The sequence below is a fragment of the Tamandua tetradactyla genome, chromosome 17 (genome assembly GCF_023851605.1).
Source record: "Tamandua tetradactyla isolate mTamTet1 chromosome 17, mTamTet1.pri, whole genome shotgun sequence".
Classification (NCBI taxonomy): Eukaryota; Metazoa; Chordata; class Mammalia; order Pilosa; family Myrmecophagidae; genus Tamandua; species Tamandua tetradactyla.
In genome coordinates this window covers 257,013-270,325 of record NC_135343.1, presented here as the reverse complement: position 1 = coordinate 270,325, position 13,313 = coordinate 257,013, and the positions used below count along the sequence as shown (strand labels likewise).

Below are 13,313 nucleotides of genomic sequence, written 5' to 3'. Positions count from 1 at the left end.
GAAATAAAAGAAGGATTAAAATTAAACCAGGCAGATTTAAAATAGAACCAAATAGATCTCCTAAGATGAAAATATAGCTTTTGAGGGCGGCCATGGTGGCACAGTGGCAGAGCTCTCGCCTGCCATGCTGGAGACCCGGGTTTGATTCCCACTGCCTGCCCATGCAAAAGAAAAAAAGAAAAACAAATCTAGTTGTTGAAAGATACAGTTTAGTGGACAGATTTAGAGCTGAAGTGCTTGGTAATGGTTACCGACTTCCGCTGAATTGTTCCCAAATGGGCATCTTCGGGCCGACCCACGCTGGTCCACTGCCTCCTTCCCTCCAGGGTGGCCAGGGCTGGGCGGGGCGCGGGAAGCCTCTCCTTGGGTGCAGGAAAAGACCTGGGAAAGTGGAAAACAACACTTGCCGCCTTCAGGAGCACGTGCGAGCGCCCGCCACGCTGGGGTGGAGCCTTGTCCTGAAATCGCCCTAGTCCCCCCTGACCACGCGGTGACCACGTTAGGGCCACCCCCACGCAGGGCACAGGGACAGGAATTTTATGGACGCAGACCCTTGATAATGGAGCCAAGACTCGGAGAACTGTTCCCACCCAGCTTTGGAAGAATTCTGTTTTGCATTTCTCTAATTAATATTCATCATCCGCGGCCGTCTGAATTACCTGCAGGCTGACTGAGCGCCAGGATAGCCTCACAAATGATGGCTTTGTGCTTAGAGAGTTATTTTGAAGCTATTATATCTGGCAATAATTAAACTTGGTCATTTGTTTTTTAAGGCCCCTCCTAGATTGTGACACTAAAAAGATAACATCTATGTATAGAAACATGCTTACCTTTCTGTCCTCTCTCATGGGACATGAACTCAGTTTGTCCCCCAAAATGAGAGTGACGAGCTGTGGTGATCCGAGGTCTGGTTTGGCCCTTTTGGAAATCACAGCTCCATCAGGGGAGGGGGGCGTAAACAAGTGTGTCCAACCTCAGTTTACATTTTTCAAGAAGGAAACTTTCCCACATATAGGTGGACGGTTGGCTGAAGAATCTGTAATTGAGAAGAATTGACTTGCTTCTGAAGGCTGGACTCTTTTAAAGCTACTAGTTTTGTTACAGGATAGTCTGGACTGTTTTAAAAAGTTGGATTGTCTGATGAGGAGAGTACTGGGCCACTCACCCAAGCCTGAGTGGTCATTAGAGCCAATTCCGCGTTGGATGCGCCCGACATCCACCTGTGGCCTCACGGCAGCTCGGCGTGGAGAGGAGGAAGGGGCCGCAGGCGTCCGAGTGGGTGCTGATTTGTGCCAGTCTGGTTGACATGGACATCGGATGACCCAGGAGAGCTGGGTCCCTGGACCCCACCGAGCAGGGCTGAACTTTGCTGACCCGACTCCCGGCAGGCACTGGGACAGGGAGCAGGGGCTGGTGTCTGGGCTCAAGCAGCTCAGTTTTGGGGAAAGACAGATCAAAATTCCTCATTGTGAGAGAGGGTCACGATGCTGTGGTGGAGGCGTGTGCAGGCCCAGGGAAGGTGGGGTGCAGGGCCCGGGGAAGGTGGGGTGCAGGGCTGGGGAAGGTGGGGTGCAGGGCTGGGGAAGGTGGGGTGCAGGGCCCGAGGAAGGTGGGGTGATGGCCTGGGAAGGCGGGGTGATGGCCCAGGGAAGGCAGGGTGATGGCCCAGGGAAGGCGGGGTGATGGTCCGGGGAAGGCGGGGTGATGGCCTGGGAAGGCAGGGTGATGGCCCAGGGAAGGCGGGGTGATGGCCTGGGAAGGCGGGGTGATGGCCTGGGAAGGCGGGGTGATGGCCCAGGGAAGGCGGGGTGATGGCCCAGGGAAGGCGGGGTGATGGCCTGGGAAGGCGGGGTGATGGCCCAGGGAAGGCGGGGTGATGGCCTGGGAAGGCAGGGTGATGGCCCAGGGAAGGCGGGGTGATGGTCCGGGGAAGGCGGGGTGATGGCCCAGGGAAGGCGGGGTGATGGCCTGGGAAGGCAGGGTGATGGCCCAGGGAAGGCGGGGTGATGGCCTGGGAAGGCGGGGTGATGGCCCAGGGAAGGCGGGGTGATGGCCTGGGAAGGCAGGGTGATGGCCCAGGGAAGGCGGGGTGATGGCCTGGGAAGGCGGGGTGATGGCCCAGGGAAGGCGGGGTGATGGTCCGGGGAAGTGCTCACGTAAGTCAGAAATTGTGGTCATGGAACAGGTGGGATCTGAGGGCAGAGGGCAGGCTCTGGCTGTGCAATTGGGAGTGGTATGTGAGCTGCACCTGGCTGAAGGCTGGGCTCCCGGGCCCCTTGGGCCCCCATGCTCCACCCAAGCCCCTGGTGACCACTTCTGGCAGCTCCACAGTCAGTGAAGGTGTTTCTAAGTCTTAACCTAGTCCCTCATTTCGTGTTGGGGCAGAAAGCGTAGCCTGGCCTCTCACACGTCCACTCCAACAGTTCACTAATTTCATGGTTGTTTCAGGCCTGTCACTCCATGTCCCTTGTTCCTCGCTGTGGGCAGCTGGCCTGGCTGTGGCCTTGACCCTGTGCCTCCTACGTGCCCAGCAGCCTCCAGGCCCATGGGCCTCTCTCAGGGCTGGGCTGTGGGACCAGCACCCCCGGATGCTCCGTGTACCCCCAGATGCTCCGTGCACCCCTGGATGCTCTGTGCACCCCCTGGATACTCCGTGCACCCCCCAATGCTCCGTGCACCCCCCGATGCTCCATGTACCCCCTGGATACTCCGTGCACCCCCCCAATGCTCCATGCACCCCATGATGCTCCATGCACCCCCTGACGCTCCATGCAACCCCCCCCGAAGCTCCATGCACCCCTTGGATGCTCCGTGCACCCCCCGACGCTCCGTGCACCCCCTGGACGCTCTGTGTACCCCCTGATGCTCCATGTACTCCCCCGATGCTCCGTGCACCCCCTGGACGCTCCGTGTACCCCCCAATGCTCCATGCACACCCTCCGACACTCCGTGCACCCCCAGATGCTCCGTGCACCCTCCAACGCTCTGTGCACTCCCTGGACGCTCCGTGCACCCCCTGACGCTTCATGCACTCCCAGATGCTCCGTACACCCCCTGGACACTCCATGCACCCCCTGATGCTCTGTGCACCCCCTGGACACTCCGTGCACCCCCCGATGCTCTGTGCACCCCCTGGACACTCCGTGCACCCCCCGATGCTCTGTGCACCCCCTGACGCACCATGCACCCCCTGGACGCTCTGTGCACCCCCCCGATGCTCCGTGCACCTCCCAACGATCCGTGCACCCCCTGATGCTCCGTGCAGCCTCTGGATGCTCCGTGCACCCCCTGACGCTCCATGTACCTCCAGACAGTCCGTGCACCCCCCGACGCCCCATGCACTCCTGGACGCTGCGTGCACCCCTTGCACTCCAAGTCTGCCTGGCACCCTTGCAGTTCCCCAGCTCCTGGCTCCTGGAACGTGCTCACATTCCCAACGGGTTGGGGTCTCTCTTTCCCCCACCCGCACTCCCGCCTGCCGATCTGGTGGCCTGGAGATAGCTGAGACGCCACCTGAGCTCAGGACTCAGGAACGGTGAGTGGGCAAAGCCAGCCAGGCCCAGGCTGGCAGCGGCTGCTTCGCGGACAGTGTTCGCATTCAAGACTCAGGCTGGAGAGAAGCGGGAAGTGTCCTTAGGTGTGAGTTTTAGTGCAGCCTCTCCATTGTTCAATGGGCACGGCCTGGGGCTTTTCACACTGGCCTCTGGCCTGGCCACCCACCCTGGCCCATGCCCACATTGCATCTTTGGTGGCATGTCAGCAGGTGAGGGTTGGTTATAGACATTGGCAAAACTAAAGCCAAGAAAGAAACAGAAAAGAAAAAAATAAGCCAAGACCAAAAAGAGCTGTTTGAGGGAAATTGAGCACTTTCGAGTTTCAGCTGCATGCTGATTCATCACAAACAGTGCCCATCCCTGCCATGCCCTCCAGAGCCAAAGGTCCCTTTGGATGCGCCCAGTCTCTGCTTGTTAAAAGATGGCTTACAGGACCTTTGCATGCTTCATATTTTGGGGATAAAATGCAGAATTTGGGGGTCTGGATTCTAGCATTCTGAAACACTCCAAGAACCAACCTGGTGGGCATGGGGGTGAGTCATGGGGGAGAGGCGAGGGGCAGAGGGCCTGCTCTCTATTCCCGCTTCCGAGGTCAGACCCAGACAGCTGCTGACTTCACTGCTGGGACCCAAAGCGTCGAATGCCCCTCAATGCGTGGCCGCAGCTCCCCATGGCCGTCCTGCTGCCCGTCTCCTCCTGGGGCCTGCCTGCTGGGTCCTGGGGACCCCCATGGGCAGCTGGAGAGCTTGGCTGGAGTCCTCCTTTCCCACGGGCTTCCTGGAATGCTGCTGCAGCTCCATCTTTTCCTTCCTCTGAGCTGCTTTCCACAATATTTGAACAACCAGGGTTTGTACGAGAATAGTGCTGGCTGGACCTCTTCCTTTGCACGTAGGTGTGCACCCAGGCACATGACTTGGTTGTGTGTGTGTGTACAGATAGTTGCCTAAACAGAGTCACAGTTACGACACACTGTTTCCTTCTAAAGTCAGCTCCATGGACCAGCTTACCCACAACAGAGCAGCTCCGTCCCTCGCTCCTGCGGGGGCATGGTTCCCCTCCTCGCCGCCCCAACCACAGCTGCCTCTGCCGCCGCGGCTTGGAGTCCCCAGGAGTCCCTAGAAAGGGAGCTCTCGGGCATGGCCCCCTGACTGGCTTCTGTGCCGCGTGTCTGAGACTCATCCACGCAGGGCTTGTCCCTGGCCAGGTCTTGCCTGCGGCTGAGTCACTGCCCGCCATGAGGCTGCCCCCCACTTCCCGCACCCTGCTGGGGATGCCCTGGCTTTGCTTCTAGTCTCTAACAGCTATGAATGAAGCTGCTAGGAACGCGCAGGTTGGGGTGCTTGTGTGGGCTCCGTTTTCACGTCTCTCGGTTAGGGAGCTGGAGTGGGACTGTGGGTCCCAGGCCCGCGTGGGTCTGGCTGCAGAGGGCAGCGGCTACACGGCTCCCGGGCTGCGGCAGGTGACACCCCATGCCCAGCGTGCCACCGGTCCTCCCACGGCTTCGCTGACACTTGACACTTCCTTTAATTTTCAACACGTCCATGAGTGTGTGGCAGCGTCGCACTGCGGTTTGAATTTGCTTTTTCCTCCTAACATGGTTGGGCAGCTTTCCTGCGAAAGGTCTGACCAGGTCTTCGCCCTCTAACATTTGGTTCCTACCGCTGAGTCAAAAGAGCTCCACGTTTGCCCTTTGTGGTCTGGATCCAAGTCCCTGTCAGATTCGGCCCCACAGGACGCCCCCGATGGGTGAACGCGAGGAAACGCCTCACAGGTGGGGACGTGCCACCCAAAGGTCCCTTAAGAGCTGCGGTGGCCAAGGTGCCTGCCCGGGGCACACGGCCGGGGTCGCCGGCTCTCAGCGAACCACGAGGGGCTTCGTGCGTCTTTTCTCGCCTCGTAGTTCTAATTTGCTGAACACAGTCAACTGAAACTTGTGTTTTCGGGTGTGACCCTGGCCTGGGAAGCCAAGGGGTGACTGAAATGGGTTTTTGTGATTTTGCAACAACAATGTGTTTTGTTGCTCTCGTTACTGCATCCTCTGAAAACATGGATCTCACCGAAGTCAAGTGTCTGATGATACAACCTTAGTCTCCCTCCCTGAGTTCATGGAATTATCTTCTCTTAAATGCAATGCTTGCTTCCCACCCTCCCCCCTTATTTTAAAAGCAATTTAAGTCTCATTAAGAAACTTTGGACACACAGACACCTAGAGGGAAAAAGTGGAACCCACCACCTGCAAATCCAGCCTCTTCTCTGTAAAGTGTCATCCCCAGGCTTTTTCAAAGTTTCTTTTCTGCCCTGTTCTCAAGAAAATGTTTGTGTTGATCTTTTCTGTGCTTGGGTTTGTTCTGCCAACCCTCAGAGGGGTTGCCAGAGTGGGGGGTGCACAACAAGGTGGGGGAGGCCCACAATTTACAGCAGGGAGCAGCTGCGGCCCCCATGTGCCTGGCGCTGGGGGGGACCGGGGGGACGCGGCCACGGGGTGGTCCAGGGGGGACGTGGCCACGGGGTGGTCCAGGGGGGATGCGGCCGTGGGGTGGGTGAGGACCAGGGGGGACGCGGCCGTGGGGTGGTCCAGGGGGGATGCGGACGTGGGGTGGTCCAGGGGGGACGTGGCCACGGGGTGGTCCAGGGGGGACGCGGCCACGGGGTGGTCCAGGGGGGACGCGGCCACGGGGTGGTCCAGGGGGGACGCGGCCGTGGGGTGGGTGAGGACCAGGGGGGACGCGGCCGTGGGGTGGTCCAGGGGGGATGCGGCCGTGGGGTGGGTGGGGACCAGTGGGGACGTGGGCACAGGGGCTCAGGGGTGGCATGGGTACGGGGAACATCTGGGGGGGTGCGGCCACGGGGGCATCCAAGGGGAACGTGGGCACAGGGACCATGGCTCCGACCCGCCCGTCTATTAATTTCCTTATTTGTTTTCACTTTGACCTCCTGACCCCAAAGTGAAGTCCAGGCCTTAGGTGCCCGTGAAGGGCTCTGTGGGGAAGTCTGTGCACAGCTCGTGGTCAGCACTCTGCAGCCATCGCTGTCCTGCTTCCTTAGTCTCTGTCGTGGGGCCGGTCACTTGCTCTGGTCCAGGGTCCAGACGGAGGGGGTCCACACGCCTCGGGTGCCTGCCCAGCCCAGGCTCGGCCCTGAGTGTCCCCTTTAGCTCGCTCCCGCCTGGAGGTCCGCACGGCCCTGCCACCCCCACCGCAGCCCCTCTGTCCGCCCCCACACCTGGCCGGACAGAAGGACGGCCTTGTCCCTTGCCCCGGGCCTGGGCTTGGCCTTGCAGGGCCTTCAGCCCTCCACCTGCCCTGGCTGGAGAACGCCCGGGGGCTGCTGTGCGCTCCGTGGCCTGTGGCCAGCTCCAAAAGGCCCACACCGTGCCCCTTTGCCTCTCGGGGCCGCGGACCCAGGGCTCTTGGGGGCTCTCGGGCCCTGGCATTCGCTTCTGCTTTCTGTCTCCCGGAGCCCCGAGCCCGGCCTGTCCCTGTGGCCAGCAGCTCCCGGCTCGGCCATTGCGTGCCGACCCCCCTGCTGAGCAGTCGCTTGGCAGGCGCGTCAGAGGCAGCTGGCAGGGCGGGAGGCCACCTTGGCAGAGAGCTGGAAGGTACTGGAAAGTGGGGAGCACAGTCAGGCCCTCCCGGAGACCCCGGAAAGTATTTTCCAACCTGTTGTGCAACGTCCTCCTGCCCCTCCTCCTGCTGGCCATTTTAATGGGCAGCTCTGGACCACGGCCCTGTCTCTGCGGCCCTGTCTCTGAGTTTGCACATTTCTTTGAAGAAAATAGCCTTCATTTAGATTATTTTCCAAAAAACCCTCCTAACACAACTGGAAAAAGGATTGAAGTATTCTTATTTCCATAAGATGGAAGAACCACTTTTATCTAGGCCGGATTTGGGACACAGCCGCTAGGTGGGAGGCCGAGGGAGGGCCTGTGGCGTAGAACAGCTGGCAGATTAAAAATATGGGGCAGAACTGCACATTTGTAACCTAATAAAACCCCATTGATAAAGCAAAATAAATAAACAAATAAAATAAAATAAATAAGGGCTGGAGGGGGGAGAGAAAAACATTTTAATTACTGATAACCAAAATACAATGAAAACATATAGAGAATTTTATTCATATTTGATGGTAAAACCAACTTTTCACTGCACAGATATTTGTGAAAGCATCCCAGGCCTAGTTTCTTTAATTGAAAAACAGGAGATAACATGGCCAAATGCCTCAATTTGAATATTCTAAAATACACTGACCCTCATCTGGGGACTAAAAAGTCAGCAGTGAGCTCAGATGAGCTTTAACGCACTCCAGCGACACCCTTTCCACGAGCCCAGCGGGTGTGACTGGGCACTGGTGTAAAAGGTGCCAAAACAGTCGGGTGGTTCTTTCTAATCAACGTTTGGGCCTCAGGGCCAGGCCAGACGAAAGAGCAGAGAATAACAGAGAAATGCACACACCGGCCATCTGCCTTCTTCACAGCAGGGGAAAGTCTTCATGTACGGAGCCTTGACTGGGGCGTGAGAGCTTGTTGGGCTGTCAAGTTAGTGTGATGCCATGATATATCCCAGAGTAATTTGGGCAGAGAACAAAAAAGTTTTGCAAAGTCCCCTAAAGGGACTGGGGAGAAATGAGGAAAATTCAACGTCCCCATCTGGGGAATTCCTGATATTCTTGCACGCAGTGGGGACAACCAATTCAATAGGCTGAGCTTCAGTTTTGGGGTTCGCCCCTATGGAACTTAATCCTGCAAAGGAGAAACTAAGCTTACTGATAATTATGCCTGGAGTCACCCCCAGAGAACCTCTGTTTTTGCTTCTCTTTCTAAGCCAACTCGGAAGCGAGCTCACTGCCCTCCTTGCTACGTGGGACAGGACTCCTGGGGATCATCCAGGACCCAGCATCATTTAAATATTATTTTAAACATAATAATAAAAATAATAAAATTTAATAATAAAAGAGTCTTCATGTATGTATCTGAAGAGTGTTCTTCTTTCTTCTATTTAAAGGGTTTCTTTTTATTAGTGCTTCTTTCTCTTTATAAGTAGTTTACTTTTTCTATACGAAGCCCAAACTTTCACTTGAGTTCTGAAAACTCTTCCGCCAAGAGCTGAAGCCTGTTTGCCTTTTCTCTGTACAAGAAGAAAGGAATGTTTCAGAGGTCTAGTCTGTGCAGCTACTTAATGGGAATGTGCATGTTTTTAACACTCCATGGGCTGGTACTCAGGTAGGCTTGGAAGCAGGATGAGGGGCCTCCGGAACGACCCCACTTGGAGAGACTTTCGCTTCCCCTTTCCTGTTGGTGACAAGGCAGAGTCTTTGCCAGGAAGCCATAATTTAATCCCTAACCCACTCGAATTCAAAGGCAAACCTCTCTGAAGGGAAGCCCTGGAAGGATGGCAGGATATGCGTGCTGGACGTGCCTGCCGGACACCAACCTTTGTCACGGCTGCTCTTCTACAGTTGCTCCCAAAAGTACCAGGTAGTGACACAACCTCCGAACAATACCTGTGCTCGGCAAGCATCCAATGTCTTTTCTTCTCTCCACCACTACCGCGACTGCTTGCAAGTCTGTTTTCTACATAAAAATACACCTGTCCCCGGGGAAGACAGCGGAGAGGAGTGGAATGGGTGACCCCTGCTCCGAGGGGGGCTCGGGGGTCGGGACTGAGGCCCCGCGGGGGCCACCGTGAGGGGACGGCGGTAGGAGGGGGCTGACTGCCCTCGGTCCAGTGCCCAGCACCTTCCCCGGGTTGTGGTGGGATCCCCTGGGGACCCCGAAGGCCGAGCGATCGTCCGCCGTGGGGCGGGCCTGGGAGCAGGTCGGCCGGGGGCGGGTCGGCTGAGCCCCTGCCCTGGTCCATCTAGCCGGGCCGGCTTGCCCTCGTCCAGCCACAGCGGCCATGGCAGGGGCCTCGGGAGGGGCCTCAGGAGCACCACCTGCTGGGCAGGGCGGGTAAGTGCAGGCTGCCGCCTCCTGTCTCCCTTTGTTTTATTTTTCTCCCCTAACATCCTTTTTTCTTCTTCCCTTATTATTTTTTCTACGCTGTATGGCGGGGTCACATTTCATTATTTTTTCCATGTGAGTATCCCATTATTGCAGCAGCATTTGTTGAAGTTTTTTTTTGTTGTTGTTTTGCTTGTTTATCTGTTTTTGGGAATTGCATGGACCGGAAATTGGACCTGGGTCTCCCCCCGCAGGTGAGAGTTCTACCACTGAACTATCCTTGCACCCCCTTCTTCCCCCACTTTTTGTAACCTTTTTTTAATCCTGAAAAATAATATATATATACAAAAAGCAATACATTTCCAAGTACATTTTAGCAAGCAGTTATAGAACAGATTTTAAAGTTTGGCCATGGGTTACAGTTCCACGATTTTTCATTTTTTTCTTCTAGCTGCTCCGAGACACTAGACCAAACGGAATATCAATTTTTTGATTCAGCAGTCATACTGATTTGTTCAATCTTATCTCCTCTATTATACTCTTCCTTTTTTCCCCCCTCTTTGTGAAAATAACATATATATACAAAAAGCAATACATTTCAAAGTACATCACAACAGTTAGTTGTAGACACATTTCAGGGTTTGGCATGGGTTACAATTCCACAGTTTTAGGCTTTTATTTCTAGCTACTCTAAGGTACTGGAGACTAAAAGAAATATCAATGTAATGATTCAGCACTCATAAACTTTCAAATAATCAGTGGGTTAAAGAAGAAATTGCTAGAGAAATAGGTAAATATCTGGAGACAAATGATAATGAGAATGCAGCATATCAAAACATGGATGAAGCAAAGGCAATGCTGAGAGAGAAATTTATTGCCCTAAATGCCTATATTAAAAAACACAAATGGGGTAGGCCACAGTGACTCAGCAGGCAAGAATGCTTGCCTGCTATGCCAGAGGACCCAGGTTCGATTCCTGGTGCCTGCCCATGTAAAAAAAAAAACCACAAATGAGCAAAAATTGAGGACTTAACCGCTTACCTGAAGAATTTAAGGAAAAGACAGCAAGTTAACCCAAAAGCAAATGAAAGAAGAGAAATAACAAAGATCAAAGCAGAAATAAACAAACCAGAGAACAATAAAGCAATAGAAAGAATCAACAAAACCAAAAGTTGATTCTTGGAGAAAATCAATAAAATGGATGAGCTTGGTTATCATTTGCTAGCTGCCAGAATGTGACATATCAGAAATGGAATGGTTTCTTTTTGAGTGCATGTCCCAGGAATTGAACCCGGGTCTCCTGCATGGAAGGTGCGCATTCTACCACTGAACCACTGGAATGGTTTTTAAAAGGGAGAATTTATTGGGCAGTGTGATGGTGGCTCAGTGGCAGAATTTTTGCCTGCCATGCTGGAGACCTGGGTTCGATTTCTGCTGCCTGCTCATGCAAAAAAAAAAAAGAGGGGAGGTGGAATTTATTAAGTTGCCAGTTTACAGTTCTAAGACCATGAAAATGTCCATTTTTAAAGCAAGGCTATAGAAATATCCTATCTAAGGCATCCAGGGAAAGATACCTTGGTTCAAGAAGGCTGATGATGTTCAGGGTTTCTCTCTCAACTGGCAAGGCACATGGCGAACGTTGGCTAGCCTTTTTCTCCAGACTTCTTGTTTTTCTCCAAAGTGCTTCCTCTGTTAAAGAATTCAGTAAATTAATCAAGACCTACCTGGAGTGGGTGGAGTCACATATTCTAATCAAAGATTAATACCCACAATTGGGTGAGTCACATCTCCGTGGATATAATATAATCAAGGGATTCCAAAGTAAATTTTTTATGGTACAATTTTTTTTTTTTTTTTTGCAGGCACCGGTAATCGAACCTGGGTCTCCGGCATGGCAGGTGAGAACTCTACCTGCTAAGCCACCATGGCCTGCCCTATAATACAATTTTATAATAATTTTGAATAGGGATTAAAAGTTTCCAGACGATTGGATCAGGAATAAAGCATGGTTTTTCTAGGGCACATAATCCTTTCAAACTGGCACAGGATTTATGCCAGGAATGCAAAAGTGGTTCAACACAAGAAAATCAATTGGCGTAATACAGCAAAATCACATGATCATATCAATTGCTGCTGAAAAAGCATTCAACAAAATCCAGTATCCTTTCCTAACAAAAACCCTTGGAAAGGTAGGGATCAATGGAAACTTTTTCAGTATCATAAAGAGCATTTATCAAAAACCCACAGCCAGCATCATACTTACTGGTGAGAAGCTGAAAGCATTCCCTCTAAGATTAGGAATGAGACAAGGGTGTCCATTGTCATCACTTTTATTCAGCATTGTGCACAAGTCCCAGCTGGAGCGCTTAGACAGGAGAAAGACATAAAAGGCATCCAAATAGGAGAGGAAGAAATACAACTTTCATTATTTGCAGAATACATGAACCTATACTTAGAAAACCTAAGACCCGGCAATGGAGTGCTGCAACCCTGAAAGTTCCCATAGCTACATACAATAATCGCTAAAGAAACCGAGAAAGAGACCAAGCCTCTCTTTTTTAGAACAAAATGTAGAACAAGGTCAATCTGGTTGGGTCTGAGGTAAGTTACAATACAGGGTAAACAGTGCAGTGTGCACTCTAGACCTTCACCTACTGTGTGAGGCCAAAGACAGGGAGGGTTATTACGTCTAGACAGGGAGGTTTATTACGTCTAGAAGTTTATTAGGATTTTGGAGCAAAGTCTTACCATCTGCTGCAGATAACTACTCTCCTTCTGAGAAACTGCTTTTGGCCTGCCACTGGGCTTTAGTAAAGACTGAACACTTAACCATGGGCCACCAAGTTACCATGAGACCTGAGTTGCCTATCGTGAGCTGGGTGTTGTTTGACCCACCAAGCCATAAAGTTGGGTGTGCACAGCAGCACTCTATTGTAAAATGGAAATGGTATATATGAAATAGGGCCAGAGCAGGTTCTGAAGGCACAAGTAAATTACATGAGAAAGTGGCCCAAATGTTCATGGTCTCCACTCCTGCCACATTACCTTCTCTTTCCCAGACCAGAGCTATGGCTTCTTGGGGAGTTCCTTACAATGAACTGACTGAGGAAGAGAAAGCTCGGGCCTGGTTTACAGATGGCTCAGCACGATATGCAGGTACCACCCGAAAGTGGACAGCTGCAGCATTACAACCCCTTTCTAGGGTGTCCTTGAAGGACAGTGGTGAGGGGAAATCCTCCCAGTGGGCAGAACTTCGAGCAGTGCACCTGGTTGTTCATTTTGCTTAGAAGGAAAACTGGCCAGAGGTGAGTTTGTAAACTGACTCATGGGCTGTTGCTAATGGTTTGGCTGGAAGGTCAGGGACTTGGAAGGTGCATGATTAGAAAATTGGTGACAAAGAGGTCTGGGAAAAAGTATGTGGATAGACCTTTCTGAGTGGGCAAAGAATATGAAGATATTCGTGTCCCATGTGAATGCACACCAGAAGGTGACTTCAGCAGGGGAGTTTTTGCTTTTAAAAAGGGGAATTTAATAGGTTACAAGCTTATAGTTCAAAGGCAATGAAAATGCCCAAATTAAGGCACTAACCAGAGGTTACCTTAATTCAAAGAAGATGCATGGGTCAGGAGCACCTCTGTCAGCTGGGCAGTCACGTGGCTGGCAGATGCCTCTCCAGGCTCTGGTTTACTTAACATCCCATGGCAACGTCTGCTGGGCTCTGAGCATCTTCAAACATCTGTGTGTCAGTTCTCCCCGTGTCCACATCTGTGTCTGTTCTGCTGTGCAGTTTCTGTCAGCTCCGAGGCCACTGGTGTTTCTCT

General features: G+C 52.9%; 1 long non-coding RNA gene across 1 annotated transcript; it reads right to left on the bottom strand.

Moving 5' to 3' along the window:
* Nucleotides 1-278: 278 nt before the first annotated feature.
* On the bottom strand, nucleotides 279-11,850 carry LOC143661456 (uncharacterized). The gene is made up of 4 exons (XR_013164609.1): nucleotides 11,756-11,850; nucleotides 11,067-11,181; nucleotides 831-1,036; nucleotides 279-381 (listed from the first exon to the last, which is right to left on the bottom strand). It is a non-coding gene; the product is annotated as an uncharacterized LOC143661456 (long non-coding RNA).
* Nucleotides 11,851-13,313: the final 1,463 nt, after the last annotated feature.